This window comes from Pleurodeles waltl, chromosome 5 (assembly GCF_031143425.1).
Source record: "Pleurodeles waltl isolate 20211129_DDA chromosome 5, aPleWal1.hap1.20221129, whole genome shotgun sequence".
In the NCBI taxonomy this organism is placed as follows: domain Eukaryota; kingdom Metazoa; phylum Chordata; class Amphibia; order Caudata; family Salamandridae; genus Pleurodeles; species Pleurodeles waltl.
The window spans coordinates 1310931466-1310952211 of NC_090444.1; the positions used below are offsets into that span (position 1 = coordinate 1310931466).

The window sequence follows — 20746 nt, forward strand, 5'->3', positions numbered from 1 at the left end:
ATTAACGCTCTAAGTAGCCCTGTCGAACTAAGAGAACGGCACTCCGACTGCAACTTATTTTGCCAACCAGCGTCCCGGTGGGCAGCGCCGCCGCGTTGAGGACTGCACAAAACGCTTACCCCCTCGCTTAAAATCCTAATCATCTATCTGGCTAAAGTAACGACCTCTAGAAGGGCTGCTCTCTGAAGACCATAACCGGACGCCCACACCCTAACCTGCCGCAAATAAACGCCCTCACCGCTACCATTACAGGACAAAGCTAACAAAATGGGCAAGCCCAAAAAATGAGATGGTCAAGACCAAGAAGAACCAACAGCAGACAAGACACCCGGACAATCGCTCCACTCAGCTTCCCAGAGCACAACAACTCAACAAGAAACAACCCTGGATACAATCCTACAAGCCATAAGGGAATCTCGCGAGGCACTCGAACAAAAAATAGATAATCTAATGGTGGACTTGTCACTGCTGAGAGACGATCATCGAAAACTCACAGAAAGATTCGGGGCCACGGAAAAAACATTAAACGCGGTGACGTCTACTCAAAAGACATTGACTCTGGAGACATCCGATTTAATATCCAGAATCAAAACCCTAGAATCCAGAGCCGAGGACGCCGAGAATCGATCCCGGAGGAGCAACCTGAGAAAATCGGAATGCCGGAAGGTATGGAACTCTTGGCATCAGTCCCGCCGGAGGGCTTTTTGGCATTCTTTGCGATCGAAAGAGCAGACCGAGTCCCCGGCAGACCACCTCCACAGGGAACCAGACCCCGCCCGATAGTAGCAAAATTACTGCACTTTAAGGACAGGGACTATATCCTCTCGCAAACTTGTATTAAAGGGGAAATCATTCTATACAACCAGCGTATTATGGTATTCCCTGACTTCACCAAAGAAACTCATACCCAGAGAGCTTCATACAAGAACCATAAACGAGCCCTATGCGAGAAAGGCATCAAATATGCAATGCTCTTCCCGGCTAAACTGAGAGTTGAACACGAGGGCAACTCCACAGCTGGTAGGAGATTGGCTAGAAACCCTAAATATCGAGTCTCTGAGCGAGCTGAGTGGATCATCCCGCGCCCCGGGCAGGAAACACGGTAGATCATCTAAAAGAGCACTACAAACTGCACCCTCCAGACACCAATCACTACAAGGAATGCGCGAAGCAGTAGATGCAGTAGCGGCCCTGAACAGAGGAGCACCACATCGCTCGCAAACCTCAGGTGATGCCTCGGACCATGACTCGAGCTGTGGGAGCCTTTCAATATCATCCCAAGACACATGCACCAATCTACCAAAAGTGATCCCCAGAATGGCGGAAGATCTCATCTAACCCTGCAAGAACCGGTCAGTGATCACTCAAACTACCAAGCGATCACCCTCTATATACAACCCCTGTAGAAGCTAACCTTCTAGGCAACCTCCAGTGTACAGTAAACCTCGAACACTCACTCACGGGCAGCAAATATATCTTAGCCGGGTCCCCGGAATGTCCCGGGGTGTAAGCTCTCGGCCCTGACGCGCCTCCCACCTCCAATAGGAAATAGGATAGTTTATATGGTTTGGACGGGGAAAGTTTTGTCATCCGGTCCTGGGGAGAGGGAGTTGGGTAAAGTTCGAATTAGAGTTGGGAATGGGACAATTCATGCAAACACAATCACTTTAGAAGGCAGATCTCAAACTAAAGGTAGGATGACTAACTTAGCCTCACTTGCCGCAGAGCCCATGAATAACTCTGCCAACACAACCAAGATCAACCAAGATAATGACTACTCACTATAAGATTATAACCTGGAATGTAAGAGGCCTAAATAATATGTCCAAACGATACAAAATTCACAACTACCTCAAGCGAAGGGGGATACACATAGCCCTATTACAAGAAACTCACCTGACAGAGCAGGAAGTTAAAGCCCTTAGCAAAAGATGGAGAGGCCAAATAATTGCTACTAACTACTCAGCCTATGCTAGGGGAGTTCTTATGTGGATCCGTCCCGGGGTCCCTTTCCAAATATTCCACAAGGTTATCGATAAAGAGGGAAGATACGTATTAGCAAGTGGAAGATTAGGTGGCAGAGAAGTGACAATAGGAGGAGTATACGCCCCCAACCACGACCAAGGTAAATTCCTCGACAGGTTATCGCTAGAATTAGGTGCTTTCCTGGCTGGCACAAATATAATCGGAGGGGACTTTAACTGCATCACCAGTAACTCCCTGGACAGATCGCACCCCCCAGTATCACAATCCCAATCACTGAAAACGGCAAAGCAATTCATAGAATGGCAGCAACACTGGCAATTAATAGACAGTTGGAGAACACTTTACCCACACTCTAGGGACTACTCATACTACTCACCTGTACATGATCTACATGTTAGACTCAATACCATCCTGGTATCCCCTGAAATACAGAGCGACGTGGTATCCGCGGAATAACTTAGCCGAACGATTTCTGATCATAACCCCCTGATAGCTTCATTGGCCTGGGGCAGAGAGAGACCGACAATCCCAACTTGGCGCCTCAGAGCAGAAATGCTCGAAGACGAAGCGTTTAAACATACTTTACATACAGATATCGGAGAGTTTTTCAAACACAACGAGGGTACGGCATCTACTAGATCCATTGAATGGGAAACTTTTAAAATAGTTATCCGGGGAAAATGCATTGCTGAAAATATAGGGGCCCGAAAGTCAATCGAAGCAGAACTTCTTCAACTGGAAGACTCTCTTAGAGACCTGGAAAGATAGTGCCCTACACAACCTGACTTACACCTTGCAATAGCGGCTACTAGGACGAAAATTCACATAACTGCCAATACACTTGCCTGCTTCAATTATAAACAACACGTAACCAGACTACACTCAGAGGGGGACAAAGCTAGCGCTTTACTTGCCTGGCTAGCGCAAACCCCAAAAAAACAAACTGTAATAGTCGAAATCGAAAACTCACAGGGCACACACGTTTGCACCCAAAAAGACATTAAGGGGGTCATCCTGACCCCGGCCGGCGGCGGTAGCCGCCGGCCTGGCTGGGACCGCCAGAAGACCGTCCCGCGGTCAAAAGACCGCGGCGGTCATTCTGGGTTTCCCACTGGGCTGGCGGGCGACCGCCAAAAGGCCGCCCGCCAGCCCAGTGGGAAACACCCTTCCACGAGGAAGCCGGCTCCGAATGGAGCCGGCGGAGTGGAAGGTGTGCAACGGGTGCAGTAGCACCCGTCGCGAATTTCAGTGTCTGCTAAGCAGACACTGAAATTCAAAGTGGGGCCCTCTTATGGGGGCCCCTGGAGTGACCATGCCTTTGGCATGGGCACTGCAGGGGCCCCCAGGGGCCCCACGACACCCCTCACCTCCATCCTGTTCCTGGCGGTCGAAACCGCCAGGAACAGGATGGCGGTGAGGGGGTCGGAATCCCCCATGGTGGCGCAGCAAGCTGCGCCGCCATGGGGGATTCCTCAGGGCAGCGGAAAACCGGCGGGACACCGCTGGTTTTCCGGTTCTGACCGCGGCCATACCGCCGCAGTCAGAATGCCCTCAGGAGCACCGCCAGCCTGTTGGCGGTGCTCCCGCCGACCCCGGGGTCGGAATGACCCCCTAACTCTGTCTTCCAAGAGTACTATGCATTCCTATATGCCCCCCCACTATAACACTGACTTCTACCCAGTTACTTGAATTAGAGTCCCTCACCACCCCCAACCTGCCAACAGCAGACAATTCGGCTCTAGCGACGCCTATATCGATTGCGGAAATAAAAACAGCAATCCAAAGCATGGCCAGAGGTAAAGTACCAGGAGCGGATGGGCTTCCACTAGAATTCTATCACCAGTATCAAGACCTACTAGCCCCCCACCTCTGCGCATTGTATGCAGAAGCATGGAACAGTAACTCTCTCCCACAATCCACCAACACTGCTATTATGATCCCCCAACTAAAACCAGATAGACCCGCCACAGACGTCCGCTCTTATCGCCCTCTATCAATGCTCAATATAGATTACAAAATTTTAAGCCGGATTTTAGCTGATAGATTACTCCCCCATATGCCATCATTGATTCACCAAGAACAATCGGGTTTCATACCCAATCGTAGCACATCCCAAAATATTAGACGCCTCATATCAATACTCCACTCTTTGCCCCCGAATTTACCACAAGCGGCGATCATCTCGGTAGATATTGAGAAGGCATTTGACAGCTTAAGATGGGACTATCTGGAACAAGCTATGCTAAAGTTGGGGCTGGGCAGAGGATTTGTAAGGTGGACCAAATTATTATATACCAACCCTACTGCAAGAGTAAAAACAGGCAACTACATTTCCCCTTCGTTTCAGATTGGCAGGGGCACAAGACAAGGATGTCCATTATCCTCCCTTCTTTTCGCAATCGCAATAGAGCCACTAGCGCATATGGCAAGAACAGGCCTCCATTATAGGGGCATCCCAATAAATAATTGGACTCACCACATTGCATTATACGCAGATGACATGTTGCTCTTCCTACAAAACTTAGAATCAGATTTACCTGGGGCCATGAGAATGATGGACAGTTACGGTGCTGCCTCCGGACAGCGGATTAACTGGAGAAAGTCCGCCATTTTACCACTACAAAAAGAGACCCCGGAGCCAAATGACACAAGAGGCCTCCCCTGGTCACCTAACACATTCAAATACTTAGGAGTAAAAATTTACCACTCAGTAAATGACCTACTAGAAGGAAACATACAAGTAGCAATCAGAGGGATCAGAGCCAGTATGCGCTTTTGGGAGACATTACCAATAACAGTCACAGGCAGAGTAGCTCTTCTCAAAATGATAGTGCTGCCCAGACTGCTGTATTATTTCTCAACTATCCCACTCATAATCCCGAAAGCAGTATTCAAAGAGATAGAGTCCATGTCTACAAACTTCATCTGGGGTCCGAGCAGACATAGAATGGCACTAAGAACACTCCAGAGACCTACAGCTGAGGGTGGCCTTGCCGCCCCAGATATGGAGTTATACTACTGGGCAGGACAACTTCAATGGGTCGCAAAATTAATAGGTAGCCCTCAAATTGAGGCGGGGCTACGCCTTCCCTTAAACTGCCCCATAGACCGGATACAGGGCATACTACTGAACCCCCGGAAAACCAAACAGCTGCTCCCGATAGAATGGGAGTCTGCTAGACACTGTTGGTCTCAACATCTGAAACGCTCCCGCATTAATACCCCTTACACCCCGGAGGCCCCACTGTCCTGCATGATCCATGTCTCAGGGAAGCAAAGTATATCAGGCCTCAACAAACTAATTTTGCATAATATTACTAAACTAGGAGACCTATACGGCGGAGGGAAACTCCTCACATACACTGAGCTACAAACACAATATAACCTCCCCCCGGTTTATTCATTACCCACAACGACATTAAAAAATCGCTCAAAAAACCTGGAGAACTGGAATCCTTGAACCCCCACTCATAATAGCAGCAATACTATTTGCTCCATTGGGGACCTAAAAGGGGTAGTATCCAGAATCTACAAAGCGCTACATGCCTGTACATGCCTACCCCTAGAAAAACTTAAAGACAAATGGCAATCGGACTTAAATATCACTTGGGATGAAAAGCAATGGGATCAGATCATATCTCATATCTATCCAGTTTCCAGAAATGCCAGGTTCAAATTAATAAACCTATACATTTTTCACAGAGCTTACATGACCCCACACATGATCTCCAAAATCTACAGAACAAACTCCTCAAGCTGTCCTAGATGCACGGAGCCAGCAGCCAACCTTCACATATGCTCTGGAGCTGCCCCCAACTTAACACATTCTGGGAAGAGGCCTTTGCTAAAACATCAGCCTGCACCGACAGATTATTAATTAAATCCCTGGCAGTGGCGCTACTGGGGGACTTTCCACGCCCGATAGCTCTTAAAATCTCCAACAAATTTATAGACCTTGCTCTAATCCTAGCAAGAAGGGAAATAACTACAAACTGGAAATCACCAACGGGCCCACAAATATCCAGATGGCAAAACTCTTTAGTGAAGTGGGCAGAAGCAGAAGGAAAGTCACTGCTTCACGAGGCAATACGCGAACTCCGACCAAGGGATGATGCATCCCAATGGGAATTAATCCTGGAAAAATTAAAATCACCAAATGCATTCTCCGAAGAAGCAAACAGCACCGCTACGGACTCAGATACAGACTCCAACGCCACACAGGAAACCTAATGGCTCTGCGAGCGAGGACAGAAACAACTAACTACCGAGACCTGCCAAATGTGAATAATTTTTATATAAGTAGTAGCATGAGGGGAGGGAGGGGGGAACAGTTAATCTAAGCACTGTTACGATAATATTGTTGTTATTGTTATATTCAAAAATTGGAATAAAATCTTATTAAAAAAAAAAAACAGCTGTGTATAAGTGTGTGTGGGGATGTTTTTAATGTGAAACTAATAATTTCTAGTTCAAAGTGAATGACAATGTTTTTGAGATAGTAATGGTTAGTTTTAGATTTTATGTGACTTAGGTGTTCATATTATGTTGCACATTGTAAGGCAGAAATACATACAGTAAAGCTATGTTAATGTTGTGGTACTCACAGTGTACGGTGTAAATTTGTGTGAATAGTGGAGGGCAAGATTTAGATGTGCCACCCATCATTCATGCCCCACATCGAATCAATCTTTACAGATTGTTTTCTGTTGCATAATTCTTTTTTTCTGTTCTTAATGTTATCGACCAATAGGAAGGCTTCCTCATTGTGTGTTATAGTTAAATAATCAAAAGGATTTATATCTTGGAATTTTTTAGAAGCAGCAACAGTTTTAGTTGTGGATTTTCTGGTTTTGTAATATACTCAGGAATGTTTGCTGTGATTTTTGTTAATAGTTGCAAATGGGTATTGTGAAATAGTGCTTCCTTCCCTGAGGTCCTGCAAAACATTTCTAACTTCTATATCCATCATGTTTGGTGGCTGATTATGGCCCTCATTACAACCCAGGCAGTCGGTGATAAAGCGGCGGTAACACCGCCAAGAGGCCGGCAGTAAAAAAAAATTCATCGTGACCACGGCGGAAACCGCTCACACAGACAGCCACTTTAACACACCGACCGCCACGGTGGTAGCAACAAGCACCACGGCGGTAACTGCCAACAGCCAGGCGGAAGACAATGTACCACCCACACTATTACAAGAGGCCTATCCGCCACCTTTTCTGGGGCGGTACCAACGACATCAAAAGCACAGTGGAAACAGGGCACAGAAGGGAAACAACTAACTTCTGGAGATTCAAGGAAGAACTACGTCTCCATGGAGCCCGAGTTGAAGGTGTTCCCCATGCTCGTCTATCTCCTTCTTCACCATGAATACCAACGCCGGCTAAGACGACCACGGTGAGTACTGCCGCCTAGCACACAAGGGAGGGGGGAGGAAAAAGTGAGTGACACACATGCAACACGCAACACCACCACCCCCAACACCATACACACAAACATTACATATCCACCCGTACCCCTCAGGAATAATGCAAGGACAAAAGGAATTGATTAAAGTGAATATAATAAGATAAAATAATAGAAATACGTCCTTCAAAATCAAAACAGTATATACATATATACAAATGGAGGGACACTACCCAGTCCACAATGTCCGTGGGCCACAGGGCCACATCACATAGGCCAAGGCCCCACTTGACTCCTGCATCAACATGGAGAGAACACTGCAGGGGCATCAGGTCAAAAATACACAGGCACCTCAGAGGGACAAGGAACAGGGGGCACCTCAGCTGGAAGATGGAACAGATGGAAGTTGGTGCTGGTGGCTGTGCTGGTGTCGGGAATGCCCGTGGTGGGGGGAGGCTCCAGCCCTTCCCCTGCAGCCTCAGATGAACCGCCATGGTTGGTGGTGGGGGCACAGATTCTGTCCCTGCACCTGGCCTCCTGACCTTCCTGCCCGCAGGGCCAGGCCCCTTGCCCTTCCCATCTTGTGGTGCCTCTTTGTCCTTCACCTTGGTGGCCAGTGGTGCCTCCTTGCCCTTGCCCTTCACAGCTGGTGGTGCCTCCTTGCCCTTCATAGCTGGTGGTGCCTCCTTGTCCTTCCCTTTGGCAGCTGCTGCTGGCACACAGTCAGTGGTTATAGCTGGTTCCCTGGAGCCTCTCCCACCTGCAGTGGCTGCCTACAGTACTGTGGCCGTGGACTGGGTGGCTGAGGTGCTAGCCTGGGTTCTGACCACCCCGGCCTGACGTGAAGGAGGGGTAGGGAAGAGGTCTACGGCGGAGAGGAAAAGCTTCTTAGGGACACTGGGGCGGTAAGAGGGTGAAGGTCTGAGAGTGGAGGAAAAGGGAGCGGTTGTAGGAGGTCTCGGTCTGCTGTGTTTGGGTGCAGGTGCATGGACTGGATGCTGTTGTGAGGTGGATGGCTGTTGGGTATCTGAGTGCTTGCATTTGTGTACTTTGGGAGGAGGGGGCACAGACACAGTGGGAGAGGTCACAGGGGACATGTGCATGGATGTGGGGGAGGTGACTGCCAGTGAGGGCTGTGTTGTGATAGGTGTGATGGTGATGGGGTAGTGGATGAGGATGTAGTGCATGCAGGTGTGAGTGGAGACGCTACAGGGAGAGTGGTGGACGAGGAGGAGGAGGGGGACACAGTGGAGGAAGTGGATGTTGGTGTGTCTGATTCTGGATGGTGTTTGTGTGAGTGCCTGTGGGATGATGTGTGGTGCTTGTGTTTGCCTGAGCCACTCCTGTGTGTTGTCTTGGGTGCATGCTGGTCTGAATGTGTACTTGGGATAGGTTGGGGTTCAGGGGAATGGGACTGGGTAGAGGAAGTTGAAGGGGGGAGGCTAGAGACAGGGACAATGGCTGCCATCAGGGAGGAGGCCAGAGCCTGGATCGATCTCTGTTGGACCGCCATGACAGAGTGAATGCCCTCCAGAAATGCATTTGTTTGTTGCATATGGCCTGCCAGCCCCTGGATGGCATTCACTATGGTTGACTACCCAACAGAGATGGATCGCAGGAGGTCACCAGCCTCCTCCTCAGGGCAGCAGGGCTAACTGGGACAGGGCCTGAGGTGCCTGGGGCGAAGGAGATGCCCACCCTCCTGGGTGAACGGGCACGGGAAACTCGTTGAGGGGCTGCTGGGTGGGAGGTGGTGGTACGGGGTGGCGGCTGTACCTGTAGTTGTGGTGGGCACAGAGGTGTCTGCCACCAGCAGGGAGCTTCCCTCGGAGGAGGTGTCACGGTCTGAACTGTCCCCTCCTATCTCCGTCGTGGTGCTCCCCTTGCCCTCCGTCACACTGGTGTCCTCACCGTCAGTGGATTCGGCCTCCTGGGCCCTGTGGGATGCAGCTCCCTCTGTCGCCGGTGCCTCTGCTCCTCCGCCAGACGATGCTAATGCACACAAGGACAGGGTGATAAAACAAAAAGGGGGATACAAAGGATACAATTGGTCAATGGCTGCACCAACACCACTGTTGGTGTACACAGCACACTCACACAGGGAACAAGCCTACGCACTATGCAATGCACTACAAGTCACAATGCCCTAGGACAGGCATACCTAAGGCCAATAGCAGCACACCTGAGGCCCACAGACCCCTGCCCAGTAGTGGAGGCTTACTAGCTTGGTTGGAGGAATTTCACATCAGAACCCTGCCCAACATGGGACCTACCATGCAATGTCCTGCCTGGCCTTGGGGCCTCCACAGGCCCACATCCCCCACCTGGAGACCACCCCACCATGCGCAAGTAGTATATTGGGAAACTCACCCCCTTATGGCTGCTGTGGTGCCTGCAAGTGCCCATCCAGCTCCGAATAGGCCACTGCCAGAATGTGGAACATCAGGGGGGTCAGGATTCGACGGCACCCCTTCCTCGCTGGGAGACCATCGCCAGCTGGGCCTCTGCTATTGGAGGCCCAGCCTCTCAGGTCCTCCCACCTTTTGCGACAGTGGGTGCTCTGCCTGCCGTAGACCCCCAGGGTCTGCACATCCTTAGCGATGGTACGCCATACCGTCCGGCCTCTTACACTCATGGCCCACCATATTCCTCACATCGCCTTACACTCAACCATTGCCCACCATACATTCAGCATGCTACCCAGGACCCTTCCACCTCCCCTTATACGAGGCCCTCACACACAGCACTCCATGCATTCATGCCACGTGCATCATGCTCCTAGTGTACTCACCTGTTGGTCTGGAGGCCCATACAGCTTTCGCTACTGGGGTAGGAAGCCATCCACCAGTCTCTCCAACTCCGCAGCGGTGAAGGCAGGGCCCTTTCCCCAGTGACTCGAGCCATGGTCGGTTCCAGACACAGGTCACAGCAGCATTTGCATTGTAGGTCCTGTCCTGTTGAAGGTCAGGTATCAAGTGAGAGAACAGATTGAAAATGGCGGTCACGTTCGCGGCAGTGCATACCGTCACCGCCGGCGTACATCACCATTGGCCACTGTAACCCATAGGGCCCATAGACAACCAATGAGGAGTTGCACGGCGGTACTCGACTGCCTCCCTCAACAGCACACAACGTCTGCAGCATTACCTCATTTCCACCTGTCCATCCACACAGGACAGGCGGACGCCATTTTGGGGGGGGCAGGCCATGGCACCTAACAGCGTCACAGTACACATAGGCACCATTTGGGCTTATCCAACAACATACTGTTTCAGTCTCAACATGCAATGTAGTGTACATTTTGGAAATTTGGAATACTGACCAGATGCCCATCATTTTGCCCCCTCGATTGCAAACGCTGCAGATGAATAGGAGATGGAGACATCCCCCGTGTACAGACCCCTGGTTGACTTGGCAACAATGGAGGACAGGCACATTATCCTCACATATAAACTTGACAGGGCCACAATCCAAGAGTTGTGTGCCCAATTGGAGCTAGACCTGATATCTGCTATCCGTCACCCCACTGTGATCCCCCCCTCTTGTGCAGGTGCTATCTGTGCCCCATTTCCTGGCAACTGGATCTTTCCAATTGACAGTGGACTTTGCAGCAGGAATGTCACAGCCAATGTTCTCAATAGTGCTTACAAGAGTGTTGTCAGCCCTGATGAAACTCATGCGCAGCTACATTGTTTTCCCCCAGGGGGAGGATTAGGCCACGGTGAAAGCTGACTTCTATGCAATGGGACATATCCCCAACATTATTGGGGCAATTGATGGTACACATATTGCCTTTTCCCCCCCCCCGCCGGAGAAATGAACAGGTGTTCAGAAATCAAAAGAGCTTTCATTCGATGAATGTTCAGATAGTGTACCTGGCAGACCAGTACATCTCCCATGTCAATGCAAAGTATCCTGGGTCTGTGCATGATGCCTTTATCCTGAGGAATAGCAGCATCACATATATGATGGCTCAACTCCAGAGGCACCGGGTGTGGCTAATAGTGAGCCCATGGTTCCCACACGGTATATGTTGGTGTATGGATATGGGGTTGGCCCTAAGGGTTAGTGTTTGGCTATCAGGTATCCCTCAACATTTGCAGGTGACTCTGGTTACCTCAACCTCTCATGGCTACTGACCCCAGTGAGGAATCCCAGGACAAGGGCAGAGGAAAGTTACAAGGAGGCACATGGGCGAACCAGAAGAATCATAGAGAGCACATTTGGCCTCCTGAAGGCCAGGTTTCTGTGCCTCCATCTGACAGGTGGTTCCCTGTGCTACTCGGCCAAGAAGGTCTGCCAGATCATCGTGGCATGTTGTATGTTGCACAACCTTGCCTTACGTTGCCAGATGCCTTTTCTGCAGGAGGATGAGGCTGGAGATGGGCATGTGGCAGCAGTGGACCCTGTGGACAGTGACGAAGAGGAGGCAGAGGATGAGGATGTGGACAATAGATCAGCAATCATACAAAAGTACTTCCGGTGACACACAGGTAAGACACTTTAACTTCTCCTTCCATTGACAGTTTTGTATTGGATATTGACACTGGCAGGCTGATATTTCCTGCCATTTACTGTACCCTTTGGCATGTCTATTTTCAGATATCTGTGCCCCACTCTGGCTCCTGGTGTATTGACTGCAGCCAACTACAGGTCATACCTATGTATACGTTACTGTACAGTTGAATTGCAATGTTTACAGCTTGTTAAACGAATACATAGTTCAATCAATTGACAGACGCCATGCTTGTATTTTTTACAAGGGTGTTTATTTATGTGCTCTTAAGTGGATGGGGTATTGCAATGGGCTGGGGTGGTGGTGTAGTCCAAGGGGGCATAGGAAGTGGAGCAATGACAGTTCAAGGTGGACAGGGTGACATAGTGGGACACAAGGGTGACATTCAGGAGAGTCTTATTACCTGGTGGGGGTCTTGGCTATGTTCTCTGGCTTCTGCCTGGATAGCAGGGACCGTTTGCGCGGTGGTTCTCCTTCTGCAGGGAAGGGGTGCTGATGGCCTGTTGTTCCTGTGGCGGGGCCTCCTGTCTACTAGCCTCAATGGAGGTAGAAGCCTGTTCATTGGTTTGGCTAGTGTCAGGGGCCCGTTGGTGTACCACTGCCTCAATCATGGTGTTTGCCTTGTCTGCCAGCACCCCTGCAATGGTGACCAGAGTGGTGTGGATGTCCCTCAGGCCCTCTCTGATCCCCAGGTACTGACCCTCCTGCAGTCGCTGGGTCTCCTGCAACTTGGCCATTATCTGGCCCATCGTCTCCTGTGAATGGTGGTATTCTCTCAGGATGTTAGTGAGTACCTCGTGGAGAGTATGTTACCTGGGCCTGTCCTCCCCCTGTTGCACAGCAGTCCTCCCAGCTTCCCTGTTGTCCTGTGCCTCTGTCCCCGAACCTTGTGCCCACTGCCACTGACCCCAGGTTCCCAATCGTCCTGTGTTTGTGGGGGGGGCCTGGGGTCCCTGTAGTGGTTGACACACTGCTGATTGACGTGTCCTGGGGACAGTGGTATGGGCCCGCTGGGTGGGTGCTGTGCTGGTGTTTCCTAAGGGGGCAGGCTCTGTGGTGATATGGGACTGTGCCTGGGTAACCAACTGTCCGGAGGTCCCTGATAGGCCAGGTTGGTAATCCTGATCCAGGCGTGCAGAGCTGCTGTCATCACTGTGGGCCTCTTCTGTGGGGGGACTCGATGTTGCTGGCACCTCCTCTCCGGTGACGTTGTGTGGGGGACCTGTGGGGATGTAAATGCAGTGTTATTGTTTCTGCGTGTGCCATCTTGTGCATGTGTATGTTGCCCTCTATGGTTGTTATTGCCCTGCCAGCTTTGCCTTGTGTGAGTGGTGATTTTGTGGGCTAGGTGATTGTCTCAACTGTGCATGCTTTGGTGATAGTTGTCCATGCAGGTCTGTGATGGGTGTCCATGCATTGGTGTTGCATGCAGGGCTTGGTTGTGGGAGGGGTGGGTTGTGATGGTAGGGTGTGTGGGAGGTAGTGGAGTGATGGAAGTGAGGGTGAGGGTGGGGGTATGTGATGGCATGCAGGTAGGGGGTTGAAAGCAGTAAAGATTTGACTTTCCAGAGTCCACTCCTCCTGCTACTCCTGCCAGGCCCTCAGGATGCATGATTGCCAAGACTTGCTCCTCCCATGTTGTTAGTTGTGGGGGAGGAGGTGGGGGTCCACCTCCAGTCCTCTGTACTGCTATCTGGTGTCTTGCTACCACAGAACGTACCTTCCCCCGAAGGTCGTTCCACCTCTTCCTGATGTCATCCCTTGTTCTTGAGTGCTGTCCCACGGCGTTGACCCTGTCCACGATCCTCCGCCATAGCTTTATCTTCCTAGCAATAGATGCCTGCTGCACCTATGATCCGAATAGCTGTGGCTTTACCTGGATGATTTCCTCCACCATGACCCTTAGCTCCTCCTCTGAGAATCTGTGGTGTCGTTGAGGTGCCATGGGTGTAGTGTGAGTGGTGTGTGTCAGGGTGTGGGCTGATGTGTTGGGGTGTGTGCTGTAAGGTGCGTGGATGGTGTTTGGGTGATGGTGTTATGTGGCTCTGGTTCTGTGGGTGCTCTTGGTGTCTCTCTCTCTCTGTTGGCAATGCTTTCTAGTCATAAAGGGTTGTGGGTAGTGTGTGTGCGTGTTTTATAGAGGTGTGGGTGTGTGGGTGTGGTGTGTGTATGTGTGTCAGGTGTGTGCAGTTTGAATTGTCCAATGTAGTGTTGTTTTGTTAGGTTGTGTGTATTTTGAGCGCAGCAGTATGTACCGCCAATCGTTTTCCGCGGATGAATGTTCGCCGCGGTGATTCGCCGGTCACAATGTTGTGGTCGTAGTTCTGTTGGCGTAACGGTGTGGGTTTTTCTAACGCCAGTTTATCACTGACCTTTGGGCTGGCGGACTTGTGTGTGTGTGTCTGTATAGTGACGGATTGCTAAGTGTGTGTCATAATATGGGTAGCGGTAAACCACCACCGCGGCGGTATGCTGGCGGCAGTCGGCATGGCGGTAAGCAGAACTTATCGCCAATTTCATAATGAGTGCCTATGTTCTCTAATGTTCTATGTTACATCATTTCTCGTCATAGCTCTCCCATGCCGTACATTTGAATAATACACTGTGCATTTCCAGTACATACTTTCTATGCTAATGCTTTCTTGATTGTAAATATATCCCTCTTGAGACAGGTTTCCATTTTGTGACATAATTTAAGTGCCTCTCTCCGCCATTATGTCTGTGAGTAATAGACATACTTAATCAAATGCTTGTAGTAACAACATTTTTAGTTAGCATTAATATTTAAATGTGCATTGCATTGTTTTACATTTTCTACTTATGGAATTGATGTAATTCTATTTTGAAGAGATCTTTGTTGAAGTCTTCATTTATTTTTTAAAGTTATGGGACAGATGCTTGATTTTCGCTTGTTTAAAAAAGGTTTGTTAGAATTACATTTTTGTAAAATACTTTTATATATTTATTGGGTTTATTTCACACAGTTTTTATTTTTAAACTATAGAGGGATTAGGGTGTTTTCATTGCAAAGTTATACCTACTTGCTAGTGAAAGTGTGTTTCTGAAATTTGTAGTTTAGAAAGGTTTTTCTTTTATTTTTTGACTCCACACCATCTCAAGAGAAGCAGCCAGACTAGTCCTCAATCACTTATTCTGGGCTTGACCACATTTCACCTAATGGAACTCCCCTGGCTCCCAATACACAAGCACACACACTTTGAGCTCCTCAACCCCATGTACAAAGCACTTCACATTACAGGCTCTGCCTACTTAAACAGCCATGTACAATTCCACCAGTCCCTCAGCTCCTCCACTGCATCAGACCCTCCCTAGGGAAGACCCCCATGCATACACAAAAGCAGATCTGGAGGTCATGCCCTCTCATACATTGCTTCCAAAGCTTGGAACAACCTCTTACACACCAATAAAGCCTCCTCTATTCTTGAATTATGCAAGAAGCTGAAGACCTGGCTCTTTAAGTAAGCCCTCCTAAGGTTGGCCTCACACACCTTCCACAGTGCTAGGATACCCTTACAGGTGATAGCACACTATAAAAAGGCATGTAACAGAACCTAACTGAACATATTTCAGATTTGCTCCTCTGCTGTTTCTGATATTAGGGTAATACTCATAGAAAGCATTCTATGAATTTTTGTGTTTAAGTTTTAAGTCGAATTTTGCTGTTATTTAGTTATAACTAATTTAGGTCATGTGACTTACATTTTTGGTGTTGACTTTCTTTTTGATAGTTGGATTTTTCTTTTTCGGTGTGCAGAATCTGTGTTAAATTCTTCAAATCTTGGCATTTTTGCTGCAAATTCGTTGATGTTTTGTGTGTTGTCTATAGTAATTTATTTAGAAATATGTTTGCATTGGTTACTTAGTTTAAAATTTAAGGGCCGGATTATGAGTTTGGTGGTTGGACTGCCAGACTGCCATGGAGACGTTCCCAAAAAGACCACTGAGTGGATGGTCTGCTGCTGTATTACAATGTTATCACTGGCCCACCGGAGCTAGCACCACATTTTCTTTGATTCCACCATCTTGAAACAGGTGGTCTATCCCGCCAGAGTCGGCTCAGTGGAACAGCACATCACAATGTGCATGGCAGTACAGTTGTCTATACAGCCCTGTGACAGCTGCTTTTCCACAGCTGCCATCAAGGCGGGCAGCGGATGGCTGGTGGTGTCAGAGGGACTCCAGGTGGTCTATAGTTCAGCAAACCGCCAACATCGTAATATGGCAGTTGGACCTCCGCTGCCAACATGGCGGTCTCCAGACTGCCAAACTTGTAATCAGGCCCTAAGTTTTTTGGTTGTTTCTTTTTAGATATTTGACTGCTTTCAGTTTACTCCTCATTTGGTGGACACTAATTAGTGCTTAATTGGTAATAATATACAAATATTTATTTTTTTAATTATACTTTGTTTATGTTTATTTGTTACATTTAATATATAATATGTTTTATTGCTCTTGAATTGCTTGTTTTTTTAAAAAATCTTGGTTTAATGTTGTCTTCATTTTAATATTTAATGGAAAGTTGATATGTTTTAGAACATATTTATAAATATTTGTGTTTATATGTTAAACACAATAATTTCAATATTTATTGTGTTATATAGTAGTTATTTTCATGATATTTTGCCACTCAATATTGCTGTTTTTGATTTTTGGGTAGTGTTCCACATGTTTAAGGTGAGTGCATTTTTTTTGTATTTCTTCATTTTTTTTATCGATTTTAGGTTTTTTTTTATATTATTTAAGGATATTTGTGTTTTTCTTGCATAGAATTATGATATTTTTGTAATCAATATTTCTTGGCAATATTTTGGTAAATCATTATTGTTATGGCTGTCTTCCACAGGTTCCCGTCCTTTTTCTATCTTCTGAGGAGTTTGGACTAAACTCCTGACAACTACTGATTTCTCGAGGTTTTTATAAGGATGCTGTTTTTCCTTAGAAATTTGTCAGTGTCTTGTTTGGGTTTTAGAATAAGATGTCAGACAGCAGTAAAAACATAAAAGAAAGATAATCTATTTTTATGAAAATTATCCAGTATGGTTAACCTGATCTAAAACAGTTTAGTGAAAGAAAATAGTTGTGATATAATGTATCAAAAAGACTGGATTGTAGCATTTTAAGTGATAATATTCTATCTACTTTCCTCATTACTTTGTCATTCTGACACACTTCTACTGATGTTTTTGTCCAACAATATCCAACAATATTCTGGGACTAGAGAAACTACTATTACTTCAGTCCTAGAATATTTGAAAAAGTGGTTGTCACAATTTCTAGCCAATGCATTCTTCACTATACCACAATGTAGTGTAAAATACAATATTTAATGTCCTCTGTGTCTGCTGTTTTTAGAATAGAGTGAAGCTAAAAGTCTGCTTTCTACCTAGTGCTACAATTCTGGTTGTGCTTGTCACACATTCTAGTCATACTGTTCTTCATCATAAAATAACGAAGAATGACATGTAACATTAGGGTATTAATAATGTAATTGTTTTCAATTTTTTTCACTAGAAAGTATCTTCCCAAAAAACTTTTGTCACGCTGTTTTCAACTACAGATTTTCCATTTATTTTTGACCAGATGTTTCCACCGAAAGACCTAAGACTATCCAAAATATCAGAACTGCTTAGATGTCCAGGACCTGATTATGATTTATATTCTATACAACTGCCACCGTATCAAGATAAGCAATACTAGCTCCAGGTATTTTATAGTGTTACCTACCTAACTGAGATGTAAAGTTACAAAGTGAAGGAATGAGTACTGAGTATGCTCTCTGAGATGTTAGATATTGTTGCAGTTTAGTTCACAAACGGAAACATTGAAGTATGTTTTTTAAACAAACAATCTTATTGCTACTTAAGTCAAGAGAAAACACCATGGTGTCCTTACCTATAATGTCTGCAACTTGATCTACCAACTTATTAGTCCACACATCTTGCTAACACCTCCAAGCCCACTAGTCTTTATAATCCAGGTAAAAATGCTCTTCAAACTCGTCCTGCGATGCCTTTGAAAGCAATACAATGGAGCACACATTCGTCTTTCCAAAATACACCTGTCCTTGCTCAAAGTGATATTGCTTCTTCACATATCAGACCTTTGTCTATTAACATCTTGGTACTCTGGAAATTCTGAATCAATCACTAATTCCAATAGCGGCTGCTTTGGCCCCAGTTGATATTATTATCCTTCCACATCGGCTTCCTCCAAAACACATCGGCTTGCTCTAAAACCTTTGTATAACCCAGCAACCCCAAATTGAATAAAGGAAAATTCTCTTTTTGGTTTCACATTTTAGATACCTGAGGGACTGGCATCACTTCATTGTCCACAGCATTTCCCTGATGTAAATCTGATGTAATACACATGGTACATGTATTTAAACTGGATGAAACAAAAACTAGCAGATTTTGCCACTTCTTATGGCATTATCTATGGTTTGTGCCATTCTTCTCTGTCCATCTCACCCAGATCCAATTCCCACTTCTTTCTGAGGTTGTTTTAAAAATAAGGTAAGTGTGAATGGTGAGCATGTAACATTTTGCTAACATAGTTGTCAGTTATAAGCCATGCCTCTAATGGCTGTTTTCTAGGAGTATCTCTATTTCTCCCTATTACTGAGTATTCCACTGTTAGGCACCTATATAAGTGGTGTCACTGGAGATCAAATTCTGTTTGGATTAAATGTTTCAGTATTCTTCAAATAACTAAATAAATCAGGGACTGAATTGAGAGGTCAGGTGAGCTATAGGACTCTGAGGTTATTCACAAATGTCTTATGAAATGTGTGAAGTAGCACTCCTGTAGAATTCTTTCTGTAGTCCTAGATGGCTTTGTGAACTGGCCCCAAAACATATAAAATGGGAATGTGGTGGGATGTTCTGGGAATACTTATATTCAAAAGTACAAAAAGAAAGTATTATGCTTAGTATTCCTCCTATATTTTGACTGAGAAATATTTTGTTACCATGATATAGTGGTCAAGATATTGTAACTACAACAATATCATGGGCAAACATATTAAAAGAATATTGTAACTTTTTTACAGTAATATTGACCTTTAGAATATAATTTACTGTAAGATTGTTTTTATTATTGTGTTTCATTATATTGTTTTCTCTTTCTCTTTTTTCCTTATATTACTTTGAAATTATTTTTCAATAATTTTAATGTGCAAACATAGGTTGCTGGGTTTATTTGAGAATGTAATAATTTCTTAAGCATTCTACGATAAATAATGTTAATTAAGTAATTTGCATTGTTTATATGTTTAATAAAGTACTAAAGTGTTTAATGCATTTTAATTTCTTTTTCTGAGGTTTGTTGTACCATTAACCGCAATTGGGCATGTGATGTTTATGTTTTAATTAAATATCAATTAACATTAATTAACATTGATTGATTAATACTTTATTTTTGATTGTTATTTGCTTCCCTTTCGCTTATCCATATTCCCTGCATCTACCGAAGCAGAAGTGGAGGACCCTTCTTCTCTCACATCTCAGCAAAAAGCCTCCACACTCATATCCTGACCATCGCCTTGTTTCTGGAATTCCGAATGGCCCTCAAGACTTGTCTGCTTGAATACGCCTCTGGGAACTGCAAGCGCTTGGATACCGTATAGAGTGATTAGTCTTGCATTATAAATCCCGATTGATTGATTTTTGTTTTTTTACAAGGTTATTATTTTAGTTATATAATAAATATGTGTTTTGGGCTAAAGACATTATTGGGGAGTTGGGAGGGTAGTGTTTAAATAAAGTATGTATAACATGGTATGTATTGTTTAAGTATTAATTATGTAATTTCATTATTTGGAAATTTCTACATGTTTAACTTTAATTAATGAAAACATCTATAAAAAAGTTTATATGGTTTTTAGAGAATTATTTTAATTATTTATATATGGATTGTGTGGTGCATTGTGGTTTGGGTGGGTATTTTTATTGTTAAAGAGTATACAAAGTATTGTTAAATTGCTGAATATGTTATATTTGTAATGTTTGAAATTATTCATTTGTTTACATGTTTTATTATTGTATACTTATTTTGAATATGGTATATTGGGAGAATGGGTGGGTAGTAAAAGTGGCTAGTCATTTCTAAATATTTAATTTATAATTAAATAAAACAATAAATTTTTTCCAAAACAGATTATATTGCTTTTATTTTATGTCTGTGTGTTTTGTTGGAGGGAGTTAACCACTTTAGTGTGGCTGTCAACTTGTTCCTGACAGCTGCACTACGTCCATAGTGTGGCTGATGGGAAAGTGTCAATGGCTACACATGAAAAGAAAATGCATCTGATGAAAGCACCCAAAGCATATTGTTTTCAAAATTTAAAGTCGAGACATGAGTAAAAAGCTTCCATAGTATGAGTTTGATATTTTTTGTTTGATTTGACATTCAGTATGCACAATGCACTTAAATCACAGTCTCATCAAATGAGGTGAAAGCAGGCAGCACCATCAGGTGGGAGTCTGCTTCCACTTTCAAGTCTGCCCTTGAGCATCAATCAATAATAAAGAACAAGCGCTGGATAGGGGCCGATGTCCCCTTTCTAGTGCAGTCACTTTCAATCAGATTCCTGTTTGGAGATTACCCTCAAAGGGAAATTTCCAAGCAAGAACTCACCCCATTATATACATGGGATGTTTTCTTTTGCCGGTGGCAGTGCCCTCCAGGACATGGGCCAGTGCTCTGCCTCAAGACACAACAGTCTCTCTGCTCCCCATTGTGGCAGATGGGGAAAGAATGGGTGTGGGTGGCCCACACGGGCATTGGGCCCAGATCCCAACCCAGAATGGGTGCAAC

General features: G+C 45.8%; 1 long non-coding RNA gene across 1 annotated transcript in view; it reads left to right on the top strand.

Annotated features, from left to right (window-relative positions):
- The window catches only part of LOC138297382 (uncharacterized), a 45859-nt gene extending 26236 nt beyond the window's left edge, over positions 1-19623 (top strand). The window contains exons 2-3 of the long non-coding RNA XR_011204070.1: positions 17510-17632; positions 19406-19623. This is a non-coding gene — a long non-coding RNA (uncharacterized lncRNA). The remainder of the gene's footprint in view (positions 1-17509; positions 17633-19405) is intronic.
- Positions 19624-20746: the final 1123 nt, after the last annotated feature.